The sequence below is a fragment of the Lepisma saccharinum genome, chromosome 1, assembly GCF_977018435.1.
Source record: "Lepisma saccharinum chromosome 1, izLepSacc3.1, whole genome shotgun sequence".
NCBI lineage: Eukaryota > Metazoa > Arthropoda > Insecta > Zygentoma > Lepismatidae > Lepisma > Lepisma saccharinum.
In genome coordinates, this window is record NC_139229.1 from 35,246,950 (window position 1) to 35,258,686 (window position 11,737).

The 11,737-nt window shown below is 37.8% G+C and overlaps 1 protein-coding gene across 10 annotated transcripts in view; it reads right to left on the reverse strand.

Annotated features, from left to right (window-relative positions):
- Positions 1 to 885, reverse strand: part of LOC145994416 (uncharacterized) — a 574,460-nt gene extending 573,575 nt beyond the window's left edge. For all 10 annotated transcript variants that reach the window (XR_014442353.1, XM_083130571.1, XM_083130585.1 and 7 more), the window contains exon 1: positions 601 to 885. The gene's annotated coding sequence lies outside the window, so the exon portion shown is untranslated. The remainder of the gene's footprint in view (positions 1 to 600) is intronic.
- Between the last annotated feature and the right edge of the window lie 10,852 nt (positions 886 to 11,737).

Genomic DNA, 11,737 nt, shown 5'->3' on the forward strand with positions numbered 1-11,737 from the left:
GCAAAAGCATCTAGAAATGATATCAAAGTACTGGAAAATTGTCCTTAACCATAGAGTCACTGGTAAAGATACTTGTGGAAGAGAAGTAAAGCCGAGTGCCAACTGTGTCCGTGGTCAGATCCAACGAATTTAATGACCACCGAATGCCTATGGATGTTTCTTTTGTCTGTAAAGTTAGGGTACATCTCCCTTCACCCCCTTCTACCCCCAAACCCTAAGTCGTTGAAGAAAGTTGTAGAGACATACTTGCGCTTGCGTTAAGTACCGCTGAAGTAGTAGAGGAGGAGGAAGAAAAAAAAAGTTTCCAAAACTGTCATAAACTTAGAGGAACTGAAACTGCGAAGTTTTCCATATTGACTCGCAAGAAGTAGTAACAAGAACAAGTATAGACAAGAAAGAGTGGGGGAGAGGCCGAGGGGGGGAAGTTAGGAAGTGAAAAAAACTTAAGTTTTTTGGCTAGTTCTTTGGAAAAGTTTTTTTCTCATCGCGCAACTTTTTTTCGTAATCGTGGTCCCCTGTCAGGGAAGAAAAAAAGATTAATTTGACGCTCTTATTGTGTACAGAGAAAATAATGTTTACCAGCAAGTTTTTTCTCCTTACCTCCAAGCCTTGGTCGCAGGAGCGGTTGAAACCATCGCACGGACGTCTTAGGAGTCGAATGGTCTTTGCTGGCGTTCCTACGTTGGTACTGGAATGCCTGCTGTTCGAGCTTGCCGCTACCTATGGGTCTTCGTACGCCGCCACGACGCTCGGTTGGTCGTCGGGACGGCAGCCTGCAGCCGATTGGAGCCGAAACGTTCCCGAGTGGAGCCGATGGAGCGTTGTGTAGAGCCTTCGAGAATGAAGGGAACCAGAGGCAGTATATACCACGTCTGTGCTGGTCCAACGTTGAGCGCAGTTTGTGGGGAATGGTGGACGCGCATAGCAGAAGCAGGGAGAGAGAGAGAGAGAGTGGGAAAGAGGGACATAGAGAGAGAGAGAGAGAGAGAGAGAGAGAGAGAGAGAGAAGGAGGAGGTTAGGGCCAAGCCAAGCCGAGCAGCTATTGATTCCTAAGGCGGGAGTAAGTGCAAGCAGTACGAAGTAAGGATTACACCAACTTTGCCTTACTGAAGAAGGATCAAGTGGTTGATGGGGGAGGGGGGTTTAACAGCAGCTACAAGGTTGGGGAGGAAGAAATCTGTGAAGGACACCCCCTTCAACCCTTCCATGTCGATCTCTGATCTACTGTCTTTACAGTAGAAACCTCATCATCTTTTACCCGATGCACTCCATGAATTTGTTTGGAGTTGTCCACTCCGGCGGTACAAGACGAATGGATCAATGACGGTAGACAGGGTGTAAACTACAGAGCAGGGTGCAACAATCAAAATTGCATTCCTGACCCTTTCTTTTCCTAATAACTAGGGCTCATATTTTTTTCTGAGCCTTGAAAACAATGCTAAACCTGGTATCAGTTCGTTTCCCTTCAGTTAGAACCAGAAAAAATTGTTTTCATTTGATTTTTTTTTTTTTTTGCATTTCCTGCCTTTTTTTGCTATTAGGCCACTTCAATATTTTTGCCGTTTTTGTTATATTTCTCATCATTTTTTAGGTTTATTTTTCTTCTTCCCTGTTGTTTCGTGAATTTAAAATGCATCTGCTAGTACAGTTACATGCTACATTTTCCTGAGATGGTCCTTTTAGAAAGTTCGCCGTTAATAGAAAATACGGTCAATGGAAAAGCACAATATTATTTTTACCCCCACACCCCCTATACGCCTTCATGGCGTGGTGCTATGCACAGGGGAACACTTTACCTTTTACCTTTACAATATTATTTTTAACTGAAATGTTTGGCAATGGATTAAATAATCAATCATGGTAAATTCATTTTTCCTCCAGCAAACGTAAAATACTTTGTGGGAAGCCTACTTTGAGTTTCAATTTCTGGACAGTATTATGGCCTTAATCTGTGGTTTTAAAGTACTATTAGTTAGAATATTTTTAGAGATGATAACCAGATGTACGCGAAACACAACTGTATCATCAGATGCTAGGCAACTACTGTATCATAGAAGGCCAACTCTGAAAGGTGGTGAATGACTTTAGAGGTAAGAAACCTTGCAGCGTATTATATGTAAACTTGAAGTAGAAATAAGCAAAACTACATTAACACTGAATTGCTTTTCTTCATTAGTTTAAACCACAAAATAACGGATTTTATCAAATTATTCAACGACTCTCGTGAAATTTACGAAAACAATCAAGCTTTCATTTACAGAGGGAAAATGATTTTTTGGGCATTTTTATTCATTTTTAGGGCAGTTTAAAATAATTTTAAGTTCTTTCTATAGGTTGCCTTTAGAGAGTTTTTAGTTTATTAACTTCCAACTATTAGTCATAACAAATCATAAATTATAAATTGGTGTATTCAGAATCTTTATTTCGAAACATCTAGTCCATGCACGGAGCTTCTCACAAATCAACATTCCAGCATGTAATAAAATTCAAAATTGACGGCTGGTGATAACATGTTTCTAAGTCTCAGAGGCATAAGATAATTACACTTAATCTCATTTTGCATATCCGTTTTGTCCATAAGAATTTGCGTGGTAAAGTGGTATGCATTCAGTATTTGCGCATGCGAGTTTCAATATTTTCCGCTAGATTCTTTCCGATTGATTTTCCTAGCTGAGATGAGAAATTTCATACTACATGTCCGTCACTGAAACGACTTGAAACTTGAAATAAATAATAAGCCGATCTAGGGAATATTTACATCCCTTTTCACTAAAAATTTTCTTTCCAAAATGTTACTGAAGGAAATTTATTTCAATTTTACATTTGAGAGTAAACTTAAAAATGATTTTAATACGTATGGATTAATTCTTCGCAGGGATCGAATACAATGTATTCTTATTACTGTTAAAGGTAAGGGGTCTATTCTCAAGATACAAAAAGTTTTATTGTTACTTTAGTTTGTAAAAATTGTTGACTGTCCCTAAAATTTCGCAGAACTTCAGCCCTTACTTTAGTGTAAATAATTTTTCCTATTATTTTGGAGGATATTTCTTTCAAGAATAGTTCAACCATCTGGCCTGTATGAATTCGACACGATAGATCAAATCGTTTACATGTGTTGTCGCTATTTACTAGTTCCATCCCTAACATTCTGTGAAATATCGAAAGTCATTCTCAATTTATAACTTGTGTGTGTGGGAATGGGATTGTGCCATGGACAGAGAGAATTTCTCTCTAGGATAAGTCCGTTTTAATGCACAAATTTACTACGGGTTTAATATATGCACCATGAACCTTAAGTACGCTGCTTACAATATCATGGTGCAACTGATATTACTAGAGCTAATTACTAACATTCGTGAACAAAAGTCACACAGAGTCAGTGCTTCGTTCCTGGTTAAAATAAATTCCTTATAATCATAAAAAATATTCATCCTACTTAACTATGTTGCACTCCGATGAAAACTATTTTCTATCTAATGCGCGAACAAAACTCGGATATGAAAAAAAATCATCATGGTGATTCTACGATTTTAAATTTTTGCCGACTTGTAAATGTTTTAGTAAAGAATGTCTTTAGGCAGAATTTACATTTAATTCATGGAATTCAAAGAATTCTCGCATGGTACATATTATTAGTACAGTAATCATGGTTATCTCGATAAAGTTGATATGGGGAATGCCAAACACATCCTAATTTGCCGAGAAAAAGTAACGCACAACCGCATAATATAAACTTAGGCAACTCAAGGCAAACTATCATAGTGTAGTACTCTAATCATCTAGCATCTAGAAACTAAACGCATCGGCTTTTATGATAATGGGCATGGTTGTAATAAAAACAAAAGGAAACCGTTCTTCAATTCAGGGGGCAGCAAATTAATACAAGTACTTACCACCTGCAGACCACTAGACATAATCATAATACGGCCGCACTCACCTGAAAATAGAAATTGCTCCACGTTAGTTTTGGTCTGGATACAAGCACAAGTATCGATATGTTAGCATACCATTATATCACAAAGAACTCGATGTAAAATATATTAGATTTAGAATGTTACGGCCTTACATCAAGTAGAGGTATAAATTCACCACCTTACAGAATAAATTCAATTAATGTGACATGTGAAGGTCTAATACATGTATTACACTTCCGGAGCTACCAATTCCGGCATTATTTTTGGGTTTTAAGTAATTTCCGGCCAATAACAATTCTGCATGTTTAAGTTTTTAGGAGAGATGTAAAGTTTCAAGACGTGGATATAATTATTTCTTTCGAAACACAGGAAAGGCATAACAATGTAAAATCCATAGTATTTCACATAATTATTATCTAATAGTATGTATTCTGAAACTACGTCTACTTTGACGTGTATTTAGCCGAGGTCTACCGTTGACAAAATCACAAACTCTTTACTGAGTTTCTGACTGCCTCGCTGCATGTTGTACTTTATGACTGAAATTGCCTGCAATACACTGAATTTTAAATGGTTAAGGAGAAAAGAAGAAAGAAAAGAAGACCATCACAGACAGTAACATTTATGATTAAGGGCTTATTAATCCCTTTCCGAACCTATCCTTTCGATTATACGACCTCCACAACAAAGAAATTTAACGGGTTGCCTACAGCTCAGGATAACAAACAGCGAAACACAGTATGACACGTTTCTCAAGCACTTTATGAAGAAATCTACAAGTCATCGCTCCAGATTACCCAGATGTCGTTTCAGTCATGTCCAATAATGATGACAACAATTTTTACATGAAGATAAGAAGACAAAAAGAAAAACAAAATTTTTCAATTCGAAAATTATATCTTTAATGGCACATACGGTTTATCCATTTGTTGCTAATCACTCAGTTGTCCAAGATTCAAAAAGATTTCCAAACCTAAGTTAAGAAATTTTTAACAAAAGAAAACATGTGACCATACAAACGCCACTAGAAAATCACTGTTCACCACTTATCTGCTGGGTCCTGTTGATTAATTTTTTCAGAAACCTACAGCATCATTTTCCACTGTACCTAGGCATTTATGCAGTACTGGAGAGTAGAACTTCCCATTTTGTGATTTTTGTGTCCACTATTTCTACGATTTTTGCTATCCACCATGCTTTCTTAGTAGTCATCATTATACCTCTTTCATTTCCTGGATAATTTTTTCCTTCCAGAACCAAAATACAGGCTAAGATATTTTGTTACAAAGTTTGTAATAACAACAATTGAATAGTTCTTGACAATATTGCATGAATTTACTTCATTATTGAACAATTTGAAAGGAAAATATTTTTTAAAAAGAATCGCTACTATGTAAAGCTATGATTTGCTGTGGTGAAAAATAGATGGCTCTGAACACATGACTATTTTCCTATCAGTCTTCTTTATTATTTCTGAATCTTTTACTGTGGTGAAAATATGTCAATATGTTGATCTTTTCTTACTTTCTAATTGCCATGGAGAGAAATCTATGTGATTGCCTTTTATTGAATTATGAGAAAGCTAATTCTTTCTTACCCAATGTCTCATATCGACATCATTTGTATGATATCGATATAACAGGAAAACAACCAGTGATATAGCCAGTGCGTATTTAGAGATCGGTTACTTCATTTGAACTCTCCAGCCTACTATTGTCTATTTTTGTGTGAGTAGGAAAAGGTTTATTATACATTTGCTTTGACTCATCTCACCCAACGGGTCGTTAGGTGCCGGGGCTTGCCTCGAGTTGATAGCTTCCTGGAGATGAGGCCTTCTCGAAAAGCTCCATTATCCATAACCAGAACTCTGCGATTTCGGAAAATTTCTATTGTAATGAAAATGTGACTTCCACATATATTTTTTTAAAATGCATTTCAAATTTCGAACTATAGATTTCAAATTATATCAGACAATTCCTGGAACTTAAGACAAATTTTTAATATTACATGTGTGGCAAACATCCATGAGATCAAACACGTTTGATTTTTAGACATAATCAGTGATATTGTAATTTGTTTCATTTTATTTCGTTTTTCTTCCACTTTTGGCTAATCGCGAAGGTGAGAATGAATTGTAATAAGATGGAATGGATGAAGGAACAAAAATATATATATAGGATTATACTATCTGCGAGAGATTCATTAGTATGTAAAATGAAGTCCAGGGTATACAGAATTACGTGGAAGAGAGATTTATGTTTAAGTGTCTTGAAAACCGACATCACAATGATACATATATGTATTGATAATATTCAAAAGTTTGTCAATTTTATGCACAGATAAACTAACCGGGACTAGGCCCACAGTTTAAAAGTGGGATCTACAACACTGTGCAATGTCTCCACCGAGTATCGAACACGTGGTCACTTGATTAGAAAGCAAACAGTTTGAAATTACAGTTCCACGAAACTATCGTAAATGTCTACGTAACAGCGAAGGAAATCGCACAAAGTTCCACTTCATCGTCCTAGAAAGAATTCTAAACCGATGCAATGTTTCAGGATTTGGAATACCATAGCGGTTTTTGCCAAAACAGAGGAATTTCCAAGAACGACTTTGCTATCACATACCAAAGTTCATGTCCGTCCTTAAGAACCATATATGTCATATCCATTGTAGCTCTCTGTCACAGCGCGCTATGGCGCCAGGGGTTCCGGGTTCGAATCCAGGCCTAGCTATTGGCGTTCTTTGTGGGTGTTACTTGATCATTCATTCTCATCTTCGCGATTAACCAAATGTGACAGAAGAAAGAAGTAAAATAAACCAAATCAAATCGTTAAATTGTACAATCTGAACGATTGTATTCATGAACGTTGATTAAGATTCTAGCTTTAAATTCAGATTTACCTCTGGTATAGCGAATTAAGACTTTGAACCTGGTCTCTCATTAACATCTCAAAATTCTATGAATGTTAGTGGCAAACGTGTCAATTGAACTTTATTAATCGCCTAGTGCTTTTAACTACACTATTCTAACACTATGTTTCCAGAACGCAACATGGTGTGGTTAGTTATCGCACTGGAGTAGTAGGAAAATCACAGTTCTGTCACAGGTTCGATCCGCACAGGAGCCCAAAGGAAATTTGTTTACTTGAAGTTGAGAGAAAAGGTGTCCTCTTGGATCACACTGTTAAAATAGTAAAGTTGAAACACTAGACAATGGATGTGCCCAATTAAGGTTGCATGCTAACGTAATATCTTGCTTATGAAACTACAGGGTTAATAAAAAACAAAAGCAGATTTCAAATTGTTATTTCCGACAAGCAAAACACGATAGAAACATAGCCCGCACATCATTGGATAGAATAAGGTTCAATGTTTTGTTGTACGACAATTGGTTTCATTCGGACACTAATATTGATTTATTGATTTGCATTATTTCACTTCGCTTTTTGTGCCACTTTTGGCTAATTTGCGAAGATGAGGATGAGTGATGATATGATAAAATTGATGAATGGAAACTCACAAAAATCCATGTCCAGGCCGGGATTCGAACCCGGAACCCATAGCGTCGTAGCGCGATGCACTAACAGTGATGTTTTTACTCGTTGTGGGTAAACGAAGACGTCACATGAAAAGTCATTCTGTGTGCTACAATTTGCGAAGTATTAATCCATTGTGCAAGTGCAACGTGAATTCCGCTGAAAATTCAATAAACATCCGCCTCAACATAAGCCAATATCAAACTTGGATCTTTCCTCTATCCAATGATGTGCGGATTATATTTCAGTCGTGTCTTGTTTGTAGGAAATAACATTTTGAAATCTTCTCTTTCTTCTTGACTAACCCGGTATTGTGGTGTGTATTGCTTCGCTTCTTCTCACTTTAAGGTTTAATCTCAGAAAATAATATGTATCTGACATTTAATTTTCGACACATATGTGATGCAATACGAAACACAGGTATTTGAAACAGAAACGGAACAATTTTACGTACCAGGTAAGGAAAAATGGTCAAAAATGTTTGAAAATTCCTGACGCATTGCAATAAATATAAACGCCCAACAAACATTTAATTTTTTTAGGCTCAGAAATGAAACACGCCTACGCCATTTTTTCCTAATATCGAAAACGTTGTTTATATTTAAATATTTACGTGTTAAAGCGGAATTAATTATACTCAAGGGTTGAGGAACGAAAGCGTGTAGTGAAATTTTTTTCCCCTTCGTCCAGCCCCACTCATTCCCTCCTCGTGATCCATAAATAACACCTCCAGGCCATGGGACCGCGTTTACGAAATGGCGTTTAGTGCAAGGCAGAAGGGAGACCTGGGGAATTTTAACACGATTCGATAACAAAACGCTAAAAAGTTCAGTGGCATTTTATGAATTTATTTGCCGGCGATTGGATTTTTTCCGTTCCCCAGAGACCAAGGAGATCGTGGCCCCTCTCCCGCCAGCAGTAGCCGGAGAACATACGCAGTGTTACATTCCGAACAGCGGTCCGGTTAATTCGCATGCAAATTCATTTTGTATCAGGGGCCACATCGATAAACACCGCGGAGAGAGGGAGCTGTCTCGGAGGCTAAGATATGAAATATTAATCTGCTGGCATGGCGACGGATGAAGGAAATATTATTTTTTTTGTTTGCCCTTTTTTTCTAACCGCTGGTTTGTGGAGCTAGTGTAGGGGAAGATTTGATTGAGACCTACAGGTAATGTAAGATGTGTAAGTGGGAGGATAACGGATCTTATAGCTCTTTTCAGTTCTTACGGCGGGCGCTCTAGAAGCTGGAAAGGGAAGTGGAAAGCGGGGAAGTGACCAATCCAGCGATGAGAATCGCAGCAGCCTGTAGAACGAGGCTCACGTAGTACTTATTTCCGCCACGTCGTATCTCTCGGCGCCACTGCTGTTCTCTGGTTGGTCTGCGATGAATTCCCAACTTCCCTTGCCAGCTTCTAGAGCGCCCGCCGTAAGAACTGAAAAGAGCTATAGCTATCAGGTCATCAGTGGCTACGACGACAGGGGTCCTGGGTTCGAATCCAGGTGTTCATTGTGAGTGTCTCTTCATCAATTTCATATCATTAATCATCGAGATTAGCCAAAGTAGAAAAAAGCGACGTTAAATAACAAAAAAATCAAAGGTTGTCAGTCTTTAGATTGGTGTGCTCCTGGTCTACACCTGTGCCTAACCTAAACCGTGTTTGGTCTAAGCTGTTGTTACTCACGAGTTTCCCTTTATTGGCTAATTGATTTTTTTGTATTTAACTTTGCTTTTCTGTCACTTGTGGATTGGATTTTATTCGAGTTTTTTTATTTAGCATCGCCGTTCTGCCACTTTTGGTTGATCGCAACGATGAGGATGATGTGATTAAATTGATGAAGAAACACTCACAAAGAGCATTCATGTCCAGGTCGGAATTCAAGCCCGGGACCCCTGGCGGCGAAGGCCACTTTCGGCTAATTGCAAAGAATGAATTCTGATAATATGAACTGAAGAAAGGAAAATCACAAAAATGAACAATGCACAACACGAGATCCACAGAGGTTTATGCTGGCTGAGAGTCCAGCCTGCAAAATGTATTAAGGAAATTGACATTTTTGCGCCTGCAGAAAGGGTCGCCGTACTGATCCTCAGATTCCGAATTCAGGTTATGAAACCTGAATTTAATTTTGGTTTATGGGATTGGTCCTCGCTAAACGTATGTAATCAATTACTATCTTAAATTTAATTTTTTGTACTATGCGAAATTGACCATGTTAATGAATGATTTCATAGAAGCACTCGTCACATACATTCACCTTGCATAACAATCGAAGAGCATTTATAGTGAAATTTTAAACAGCAAAATCTAAAAATTAATTCCATTGAAGCAATTGTCAATGAGTATGGGTAATTAACCCCAAAAATTGCCCTTTGTATTAAACTAATTTAATTGTACAAATTGGAATCAAAACAGTGCAAATAGAACCAAAATGACTGAAGAATATTCAAGGAATTATAAAATATGCAAATTTTAAAAGTAGGCATTCCAACGATTTCTATATAGTTTTATATCTGATCAGCAATAAACTAAGAAAATACCGAAAATGCAATAATGTTTTACCAAAAATAATCTTCGGTTTAAAATTATCTTCATTCAGGGTGAAAAGTAGAAAATTTTAATTTCCAAAATTTGAGATCTAGGAAATGATGTTAATTTTTTAAATTTCCCATATTGCACGACTTCAAATGTAAAAAGGACCAGGTGCTGTAACGAAAGCTTAGACAAACGCAATCTAAGAATAATGGTGTTGAGGAGTAACGTTCAATGGCAACGTTACAACCCAGAAGTGTCCGTGACTGTACAGTCAGTGGCAACAAAAGTGGGACACCTAAATGCTGAAATACTAGCTTCCCTGCAAGGCAGTTGCCTAACTTTACGGCGATAAGTGGATTGTAATAGCAAATTCGTATTGTCAATTTACACACATAACGTCTTTAGGGAAGCGAATATTCAGGATCTATGTGTGCTATTCTTATTACCGGCGACTGTACAAGGCAACACAAAATGTGTGTCGCACTGCATTCTTTCCGCTTTGCTGTCTTAATTTCGTGGATCGTCATCCCCTTCCCTCTCTCTCTCTCTCCCCACCCTCTTTTGTTATGTGGAGCAGAAGTGGAAAATTGTGGGAATCCAGGAAAAGAATGACATTGACTTTTCGCGTGACGCTGTTCTTTTTTTTTCTCCCTCCTTTCTCCGACTTGGCAACATAAGCAGGCACGAGAAGGCACGGAAGTACATGTTGGGGCAGAAGACACGGAGCAAAATTCTAGATGAAACTGGAAAGGGGGTGGAAAGGGGGAGGGAAGGGAGAAAAAGTGAACATCGTTTTGCGGGTAAAAGTTGTTACCTTATTGCTTTCTTAATAGCACCCAAATAACTCTCATACTTGTAGATAAAAATCGTAAACGTTTAAACGTTAAGATTTTTCGGATCGTAATAGCTTTCCTTGGATAAGGATCGAACGAGGGAAAGTTTATGGGAGAAGATTCTATTAAATATAATGAGTTGCTTCCCTTGGGCTATTAAGAAAACTTAAACCTGCCATTTGCACAATGTGATGGACAACAATGCGAGTCACGTGATTAATAACTGGAGCCAGGAGAGATCGTGTGCGTTGGGCACTGCGGGCTGATAAAGTTAAGTCGTTTCTTGAACTTATAAAGGTTAAAGGTTCGTTTAAGTTATCTCACGTGTGGTCGCTTGGGAAGGATATATGCTTTCTTGCCGTGCTTCTTATATTGATTCTAATATATTTTTCTAGATATCGGACTTTGTTCATAAACTTTAACATAGAAAAAGTGAGGCAGGTATGCAGGTTAATATGAACTTTTAAGAGGTGTATTAAAACGATTTTAAGTCCTTTGACAAAATATTTAACCCCGAAGATGTTGGCATCTGAAAAATTCGCTGTATACCTCACCTCCTACCTCCAATCTCTTCTTTCTTCCTTGTTCCCTTGTTCCCATAACATCGTATTTACGGAAGACGTGCTCTGAAACTTGAATATACCGGGTGACTACAATTAAAATTAGCCAATTTGGACCCCATTCCAAGTAATGGATTGCGGCACAATTTTGTATAAAGCCTATGGAGACTGTGGGGAAGAGAATGTTGATGAAAAAGTAGTCCAAATTGTCACCACGAGGTTGAATTGTGGTGCTGAATTAACAACAAGTAATTTGACTTTATGTAGGTACAAGAGTGTTCAATATGCGCCCTGTCAAAGTTAACGACCCTTTGGAAACGAAGAACAGTGTAATCAAGAGTCGCACG